This window comes from Electrophorus electricus, chromosome 6 (assembly GCF_041902795.1).
Source record: "Electrophorus electricus isolate QZ-2024a chromosome 6, ASM4190279v1, whole genome shotgun sequence".
In the NCBI taxonomy this organism is placed as follows: domain Eukaryota; kingdom Metazoa; phylum Chordata; class Actinopteri; order Gymnotiformes; family Gymnotidae; genus Electrophorus; species Electrophorus electricus.
This window is the reverse complement of record NC_137502.1, coordinates 1395001-1405000: the sequence shown is the minus strand read 5'-3', so window position 1 is coordinate 1405000 and position 10000 is coordinate 1395001. Positions and strand designations below refer to the sequence as shown.

Here is a 10000-nt window from a genome sequence, read left to right as displayed (position 1 = left end):
AATCACACATGAAAAAAACTCTCCTCAGCACTGTGAACCGTTGCTTTATTAAAAATCCCACGCAGTCTCTTTCTTTTGCGCCAACGTCTCCAACGGGGCGGCGTGCAGCAGACACGGGGGACGAACCCCGTCCCTGCTGTGTCAACTCAAAGCGCTGCTGTCTGGGACTCAATTAAAAGATTTTGCAGCTCGTTTTTAGGCGTTTGCCTCGTTCCCACTGGTACGCTTGGCTCTGGCCGTCTGAGAGCAGGTGTGTGTGCTGTGTTTGTGACTCTGAGCGTAGTGAAGGCCTGTCGGTGGCGTGAGCACGTCTCTGTTCTGCTGGTGTTTATGCCGCGTCAACTCCTCTATTTGACTCGCTCACAGGCCTGTTTTGCTCCGGACGACTGGAGTGATCTAATCCTTCACGGTCCATCACAAAGACTCCAGTTTGTACAAAAATGCTGAGGTAGATTCTCACCCAGTCCAGAGCCTCTTTTGTAAGTCTGGGTTGGTATTGTGCTTCTGCCATTCTGAGCTGGCTGGATGGGACTCTTCACACGCCTTCGATGTCCTGGGGTTTAGATGCTGTGGTTCACCACCTGGGCTCTTGCAGGTTTTTTCTGCTGCTTCTCTGGCTCCGTGTATGGCACCAGTGAGAGGTTCATCCTCAAACAGGCGAGGAGGACTGGCGTAAACGTCGCCGTGTGGGAAGAGACAGAATCAAAGATCGGAGAAGAATTCTTTATTACAAATCACAAACGCTGCTGCCAGACTCACGAAAGCGTCACAGGAGATGTCCAGGCTCAGAGACCCCGGAGACCTGTTTCTGTTTCTCTGCTGCAAGCTGCAAAAAAAGAAATCAAAGGTTTAATTTAATTGGTTTAATTGTAAAATTATTGATCAATGTGAGAGAAAGCGAAGGGGAGGTTCTGACCCAGAGGCCTACATGGCACGTGGGCTTCGGAAGAACTTCGGAAGAGCTGCATCTCTGGAAAACCGAGGCCATTACAAAGAAAATGGAAAATCCAGGGAATAACGCTCACTCCATGGCAGGATCGATATATGAATAAAGGAACAAACGGATTTCAGTCTTGCAGGAGCAACGCCGCAGGGTTCCATTTGTCTCTGCTTTTGTGGCACAGGACTGGGAACACGTTGCCTTCCCAGCCAAATGAAACAGGAGAAAACCGCGAAAGAACGAAAACACAACACAAAACAGAGAAATAGATCTTCACACGTCTTTATCATTCGTGTGCCGCTAATGTCCTAAAGAGAGAAAATCGCTCCTGGACTAATGAGGAGGAATTTCCACTCCTCGTTTGCATCACCCATACATTAAGCCTGGATCTATTTCTGTAGTAATTGAAATTCATTATATAGCTCTAAAAATGTAGACTGCAGATTGTACTTAAATGCCCTCATTTTTGGACAGTTTTTTGGGGTCCATTTGTAGATTGTTGTGTTAAGAATATAAATAACTTATACGTGTAAACTCATTTGGGTTCGTCTGTCGGTTTTTAATGTTTCCTGTTTCTGCTCTTGCTTGGCCCAGACGACTGGCTCTGTGAATAAGAACTTCACCTTGTGAATCTCAGTATCCTGCCCGTCTCTGTTCAGCTCAGTCCATCTGCGAGATTACCTCTGTAATCTAGAAATACCCAACACCGTGTGTCTGTACCCAGCACTGTATGTACCCAACAATGTGTGTCTGTACCCAGCACTGTATGTACCCAACAATGTGTGTCTGTACCCAGCACTGTATGTACCCAGCAATGTGTGTCGGTACCCAGCACTGTATGTACCCAACACTGTGTGTCTCTACCCAGCACTGTATGTACCCAACAATGTGTGTCTGTACCCAGTACTGACTGTATGTACCCAACACTGTGTGTCTCTACCCAGCACTGTATGTACCCAACAATGGGTGTCTCTACCCAGCACTGTATGTACCCAACAATGTGTGTCTGTACCCAGCACTGTATGTACCCAACAATGTGTGTCTCTACCCAGCACTGTATGTACCCAACAATGTGTGTCTGTACCCAGCTCTGTAGTGAACCCAACAATGTGTGTCTGTACCCAGCACTGTATGTACCCAACACTGTGTGTCTCTACCCAGCAGTGGGGAAAATTTCTGCCCTCCATTTCTTCAGTTGAGTCTCACCCTCACACCTTCTCACTCTCACACTGTCTCACTCTTACACTGTCTTACTGTTAAATCCGAATGTCTCACTCTGGCATTGTGGCTTCTCTTCCCCTGTGAGAAATGAGACATCAGGATTTATTAATCACACGCTCCAGATCCACCATCGGCAGAGACAACCTCAGCATGGAAGCGCCACACCCCTGATGCTCGCCCCACAGTTGCCGTAGCGATGGTGGTCAGTTTGCGATGACTAGGGGAATTGGGGAACGCTCTGTTCCGTTTTCCACATCGTGGCTGTGTGCTAATGGTCCAGCTGATGAGTGACTGTGAGCAAGATGAGAGGAAATCTCTGCAGACTGTGACCGTTGGCATGGTGACAGGAGAGCGTCAGGGCTGAAAGGATTCACGGGAGTCTCTCTCTCTTTTTTTTGCCCTTAATGTCAAAACATAAGAGATCAAAATGTGAAATCTTACATTCCAAGGTTGTGCCGGCCTGCGATTGTTAAGCTTTGGAAAACCATGTGTGTCCCGCATCAGTAAAGTAGAATATGAGGAGGATTAAAATGACCAGAGGTAAGGGTTATAGTGATATTTCACAGAGGATGCCCCTCAGGAAGGCGAGTCAGGCTGATTTTCCAAAAAACAGAAATAAATCACAGACAGCGTGAACATGGATGATCAGTAAGTAGATTATGATTAAACCCACCCAGACCTTCTGCTAGAGAGTGTATGAGCTCCACCTGCACATATGCAGGAGTGAACAGGCAAACCTGTAATCTGACAGAGAACGCTCACGTGGGAGGTAGTTATATGTGGGTGGTAGTTATATGTAGTGGTTATATGTGGGTGGTAGTTAAATGTGGTAGTTATATGTAGGTGGTAGTTATATGTGGTAGTTAAATGTGGATGGTAGTTATATGTGGTTCTGCCTCTCCCGTGGGTGGAGGTGTGGGTAGGTGGTAGTTATATATGGTAGTTATATGTGGAGCTGTCCTTGAGGACGTGTGTGGGGGGGTAGTTCATGAATGACTCCAGAGCAAAGCAACCATCCATGCCTTCAATAAGGACGGTGGTGTCTTAAGTTTCCATCTCGTTCTCTCCTTCTCTCCTTCCTTCACCTCTTTCCTGGGAGCGCTCCATCTCCGCTATAGCACCTGTCACTCCTGCTCTTGTGCCTCTTATCTGGTCGCTGATAATAACATAAACTCCCATTATGCGTAGGGAGGCGTGGCGAGGCTTTCCGCGCACACCAGGATGGAATAGCAGCCAAGGTGAACTGCACTCTGGGATTGATGTGGTGCCTTCTGTGCATGACAGTTGGCCCGGAGCAGTCAAAGGACACACCGCGCCTCTCAGCCAATAATGGAGCACGGCTCATCTGTGTTAATGAGTTTGATCTTTATACGTATAATCACACACTCAACTTAAACGAGGAGGAACCGCTCCACAGCACTCCAGTCTACAGCCTCGGGGAGGTGTCACGTGACGTTTGAAATCTGCTCAGTAGTCCTGCAGGGTGACCCATTAGGGGGCAGGAGCCGGTTTGCCCCGACCGTGTGCACCGTGTCCCGATCCCATGTCCCACTGTCGTGTTTGGCATGGGGCCTGGCGTCTGCAACTCCTCCACTGAGTGCGTGCGGGCGGCCGGCCGGGGCAGGCGGCATGTCCGGCACGACGGGGTGACAGCGTAGGGGCGCCGTAAACAAATGGCCTCGTTCCCAGCGTCATCCTGCTCTCCGTCATCCCGACAGCCACCGGGGAGACACGCGGGCGCCCACATGGGCGACATGCTGCCAGCATGATCGTGGCCGGGAACAGGCGAACAAAACACATCCTGCTTCCAATGCAAATGGCCACTCAGCTCCAGAGACACTGCGGTTTCTCGCCCTTATTTCAGTGTGAGACAATGAATGGCCTGTCATTGGGTTTGTTTGTTTGTGTGTTTATTTATTTATTTATTCCTCAACATTGGTGTTGGGTTTTTTGTTTGGATGAGTGGCAGGGGCATAAGTCTTACACATTAGGTAAAATCCCAGCCAACCAGGACAGAGAGAGAGAGAGAGAGAGAGAGCCAAGCAATGTGTAACACTCTCTGAAATGGTCTTTAGCTGGTTCACACTGTGTTGAGAAGATGGATGATTCTTTATTGCTACTGGCCATCATGAATCCAAACGAGCATCCTTGTCCCAGGGTTTCCCACACGGATCCGTTGCGGGGCCTCTCCCGTTAAGTCTCTGCATGCTTCCACTGGGCCAAATCTTAAAAACAGTCTGATAGTTGATCAGACCCACACAGATTATGCAGATTAATGGAGCTCTCTCCCCAAAAGACTACAGACATATCAGTGCTTGTGTCAGGGGCTACAGATAAAAACAGATGGAGGACAGGACGCTTCCTGCACTGACACAAAAAAGATGATTATATTTGGCAGTAAAGATCTCAGCATACCAGAGCCCTGAAGACTACAGACCAAGTCAGTAATCAGGACCTAATGGTGGTTTTTACATCTGATAACAAATCAGCGAAAAAGTCAACCTTCTACCATCTCCAGAAGATTTCACAGTTGAGAGTTTCATGTCTGAGAAGCTCCTAGAGACTATTGTCCCTGCCTTCAGCTCCAGGAGAAGGGCCACAGCGCTGGACTTTCTACTGAGCTTCCCAAGACCAAAGTTACAGTTCCAGCCTGTTTGGATTCTTACAGGACAAAGAGGACTGATATTATTCACATTATTCACGCTTACTGCCAGTTCATTAGAGATCTGATTTAAAGTGCTTCCACTGAATGGCCCAGGACCAAGATCCTTCATCTACCTGAAGATCCAATATCCCTCTCGGATCACAAGGAACCGGTCAGCTGGTAGCGCCTGGAATCACAAGCAAACAAGGAGATGCAACTTTGAATGATTAAGATGCCAAACACTGCAAGACTTGCTGTTGGTCGATGTACACACATTTCCATTTTAAGCCCAAATATTACTGATGGCCATGTTTACAGCGTTTTTCTTTGTCTAGCACCTTTAATTTGTAGCACTACACTGCTCCTTAATTTCTTTTAATTCTCTATTTGTTTAGTATCTTTTATCCATGCTTTACATTTTTAATTCCATGTTCACTATTTTGTAACACTTGTAGCACTTTTAATTTGTAACATTTCTCTTAAATGTTAATTGTTTAGTCTTTTATTTTGATATTTCATGTTGACACTTCCCACCTGTATTTGTATTGGACTGTAATTCTTTTGTACGTCTCTGTGCTGAGGTCTGGGGATGTAATTGGCTTTGCTATGTAGTTCTGTTTTCCTTTCTGTTTTTTCTATATGTTTGTGTAAAGTACATGGAGCTTCTGCACTGTATGAAATGTGCTACACAAATAAACCTGCCCAGACTCATCTAGAGTGAAATCTGTTCACATTTTACCGAAGAAAGATAAAAAAACAACACGTAAAATCACCAGAAGCAGCACAGCCGCCCGGCCCCTCCAAAGTACCACGCTGTCGCCGTGTCTTTCTATCAGCGAAGCGCCTCTTTGACATTTCACTCCATCACTTGTTCTTCCTCTCTTGTTCTCTCCAGTGTAGACAGATGTAACAGCATAACGTGCCCAGATGCATGCTGGGAGCTGTGTGCGGCTCACTCACATCCTCAGGACGAATGTCAGCGATGAACCGGTCTGACAGAGGCACCTTAACGTGAACAGAAATTAAATTGCTGGCGACGTCATGAATGTGAAAATTTTTTAATAAGATTGGTAAGAAGGTTAAATGTGTGCGCTGGGTGCTAGACCAGGGCACTGCTCTTTGGTCCGGTGGTCAGAGCTCACGTTTACTTCCTGTCAGGCTTGGGTGCGAGGCCTTGGTAAGGTAGCTGCCTTCAACCTTCATTACAAAGGTTCTGTTTTATATTTATTATATTATGAACTGAATTATGGCCTCGTTGAATGTTTAATAAGAGGGCATTATACGTGTCTGGGCTCTGTGCCTGCAGAATTAACTGTCTTTTCCCTGGATATGGGTTTTGTTTGTGGAATTCTGTTTTGACTGCACCAGGCCTTTGAATCTTCAGGTCATTGCATTTTCTCATGTACCAGGAACCCCGAAGGTTCAACAGAACGTTTGTGAAAGGTATAACTTGCACTTTGCCACATGGCATTTACAGTCCTCGTGGCTTTGCTGATGTTGCAGTGGCTAGTCTGAGCTTCTCATCAGACTGCTGAGTGCTGACTATTGGCCCATTAGAGATGCTTCTCCTGCATCCAGGGTGCCACTGGTGATGCCATAAATGGATTGGCCCACTGGGAGGTGCTTAGGAGGAAATGGACTAAGCAGGAAGCAGAGGGCAAATCGATTTGGATGGGCACTTTATATCTGCTAATGCTGTTTGCTAATTCACTCTGTGATTTGTCCACTCGCCACTCCAGGACCTGAGAGTCTGTGATGGTGTGTGTGTTGATGTGTGTGATGCTGTGTGTGATGCTGTGTGTGATGGTGTGTGTGATGGTGTGTGTGATGCTGTGTGCAATGCTGTGTGCGATGATGTGTGCGATGTTGTGGTGATGGTGTGTGAGATGCTGTGTGTGATGCTGTATGTGATGCTGTGTGTGATGCTGTATGTGATGCTGTGTGTGATGCTGTGGTGATGCTGTGTGTGATGCTGTGTGTGATGCTGTGGTGATTCCGGGGATGATGTTGTGAGTGATGCTGTGTGTGATGCTGTGGTGTTGATGTGTGTGATGCTGTATGTGATGCTGTGTGTGATGCTGTATGTGATGCTGTGTGTGATGCTGTGGTGATGCTGTGTGTGATGCTGTGTGTGATGCTGTGGTGATTCCGGGGATGATGTTGTGAGTGATGCTGTGTGTGATGCTGTGGTGTTGATGTGTGTGATGGTGTGTTTGATGCTGTGGTGATGCTGTGTGTGATGCTGTGGTGATGCTGTGTGTGATGCTGTGGTGATGCTGTGGTGATGCTGTGTGTGATGCTGTGTGTGATGCTGTGGTGATGCTGTGGTGATGCTGTGTGTCATGCTGTGGTGATGCTGTGTGTGATGCTGTGGTGATGCTGTGGTGATGCTGTGGTGATGCTGTGTGTGATGCTGTGGTGATGCTGTGTGTGATGCTGTGGTGATGGTGTGTGAGATGCTGTGTGTTATGGTGTGTGTGATGCTGTGTATCATGCTGTGGTGATGGTGTGTGTGATGCTGTGGTGTTGCTGTGTGTGATGGTGTGTGTGATGCTGTGGTGTTGCTGTGTGTGATGCTGTGGTGATGCTGTGGTGATGCTGTGTGTCATGCTGCGGTGATGCTGTGGTGTTGCTGTGTGTGATGCTGTGTGTCATGCTGTGTGTGATGCTGTGTGTGATGCTGTGGTGTTGCTGTGTGTGATGCTGTGGTGATGCTGTGTGTGATGCTGTGTGTGATGCTGTGGTGATGCTGTGTGTGATGCTGTGGTGATGCTGTGTGTGATGCTGTGGTGTTGCTGTGTGTGATGGTGTGTGTGATGCTGTGGTGATTCTGTGTGTGATGCTGTGGTGATGCTGTGGTGATGCTGTGTGTGATGCTGTGGTGATGCTGTGTGTGATGCTGTGGTGATGCTGTGTGTGATGCTGTGGTAATGCTGTGTGTGATGCTGTGGTGATGCTGTGGTGATGCTGTGTGTGATGCTGTGGTGATGCTGTGTGTGATGCTGTGGTGATGCTTTGTGTGATGCTGTGTGTGATGCTGTGTGTGATGCTGTGGTGATGCTGTGGTGATGCTGTGTGTGATGCTGTGGTGTTGCTTTGTGTGATGCTGTGTGTGATGCTGTGGTGATGCTGTGGTGTTGCTGTGTGTGATGCTGTGTGTGATGCTGTGTGTGATGATGTGTGTGATGCTGTGGTGATGCTGTGGTGATGCTGTGTGTGATGCTGTGTGTGATGCTGTGGTGATGCTGTGTGTGATGCTGTGGTGATGCTGTGGTGATGCTTTGTGTGATGCTGTGTGTGATGCTGTAGTGATGCTGTGGTGATACTGTGTGTGATGCTGTGTGTGATGCTGTGGTGATGCTGTGTGTGATGCTGTGTGTGATGCTGTGTGTGATGCTGTGGTGATGCTTTGTGTGATGCTGTGTGTGATGCTGTGTGTGATGCTGTGTGTGATGCTGTGGTGATGCTGTGTGTGATGCTGTGGTGATGCTGTGTGTGATGCTGTGTGTGATGCTGTGTGTGATGCTGTGTGTGATGCTGTGTGTGATGCTGTGGTGATGCTGTGTGTGATGCTGTGGTGATGCTGTGTGTGATGCTGTGGTGATGCTGTGTGTGATGCTGTGGTGATGCTGTGTGTGATGCTGTGTGTGATGCTGTGTGTGATGATGTGGTGATGCTGTGGTGATGCTGTGTGTGATGCTGTGGTGTTGCTTTGTGTGATGCTGTGTGTGATGCTGTGGTGTTGCTGTGTGTGATGCTGTGTGTGATGCTGTGTGTGATGATGTGTGTGATGCTGTGGTGATGCTGTGGTGATGCTGTGTGTGATGCTGTGTGTGATGCTGTGGTGATGCTGTGTGTGATGCTGTGGTGATGCTGTGTGTGATGCTGTGGTGATGCTTTGTGTGATGCTGTGTGTGATGCTGTGTGTGATGCTGTGTGTGATGCTGTGTATGATGCTGTGTGTGATGCTGTGTGTGATGCTGTGGTGATGCTGTGTGTGATGCTGTGGTGATGCTGTGTGTGATGCTGTGGTGATGCTTTGTGTGATGCTGTGTGTGATGCTGTGTGTGATGCTGTGGTGATGCTGTGGTGATGCTGTGTGTGATGCTGTGGTGTTGCTTTGTGTGATGCTGTGTGTGATGCTGTGGTGATGCTGTGGTGTTGCTGTGTGTGATGCTGTGTGTGATGCTGTGTGTGATGATGTGTGTGATGCTGTGGTGATGCTGTGGTGATGCTGTGTGTGATGCTGTGTGTGATGCTGTGGTGATGCTGTGTGTGATGCTGTGGTGATGCTGTGGTGATGCTTTGTGTGATGCTGTGTGTGATGCTGTAGTGATGCTGTGGTGATACTGTGTGTGATGCTGTGTGTGATGCTGTGGTGATGCTGTGTGTGATGCTGTAGTGATGCTGTGGTGATACTGTGTGTGATGCTGTGTGTGATGCTGTGGTGATGCTGTGTGTGATGCTGTGTGTGATGCTGTGTGTGATGCTGTGTGTGATGCTGTGGTGATGCTTTGTGTGATGCTGTGTGTGATGCTGTGTGTGATGCTGTGTGTGATGCTGTGTGTGATGCTGTGGTGATGCTGTGTGTGATGCTGTGGTGATGCTGTGTGTGATGCTGTGTGTGATGCTGTGTGTGATGCTGTGTGTGATGCTGTGTGTGATGCTGTGGTGATGCTGTGTGTGATGCTGTGGTGATGCTGTGTGTGATGCTGTGGTGATGCTGTGTGTGATGCTGTGGTGATGCTTTGTGTGATGCTGTGTGTGATGCTGTGTGTGATGCTGTGGTGATGCTGTGGTGATGCTGTGTGTGATGCTGTGGTGTTGCTTTGTGTGATGCTGTGTGTGATGCTGTGGTGATGCTGTGGTGTTGCTGTGTGTGATGCTGTGTGTGATGCTGTGTGTGATGCTGTGGTGATGCTGTGGTGATGCTGTGTGTGATGCTGTGTGTGATGCTGTGGTGATGCTGTGGTGATGCTGTGGTGATGCTGTGGTGATGCTGTGTGTGATACTGTGTGTGATGCTGTGGTGATGCTGTGGTGATGCTGTGGTGATGCTGTGTGTGATGCTGTGTGTGATGCTGTGGTGATGCTGTATGTTGAGCTCTGAGGCTGGGCGCTCACTCGTTTACTGTGTTGTAAGTGTTGGCGAGGGTGGCAGAGTCTATGCTAACGCACTCAGCTTCAACGTGCCAC

The 10000-nt window shown here is 48.2% G+C and overlaps 1 protein-coding gene across 1 annotated transcript in view; it reads left to right on the top strand.

Annotated features, from left to right (window-relative positions):
* The window catches only part of cdh13 (cadherin 13, H-cadherin (heart)), a 265633-nt gene that overhangs the window by 99668 nt on the left and 155965 nt on the right, over window positions 1-10000 (top strand). The window lies entirely within an intron of this gene.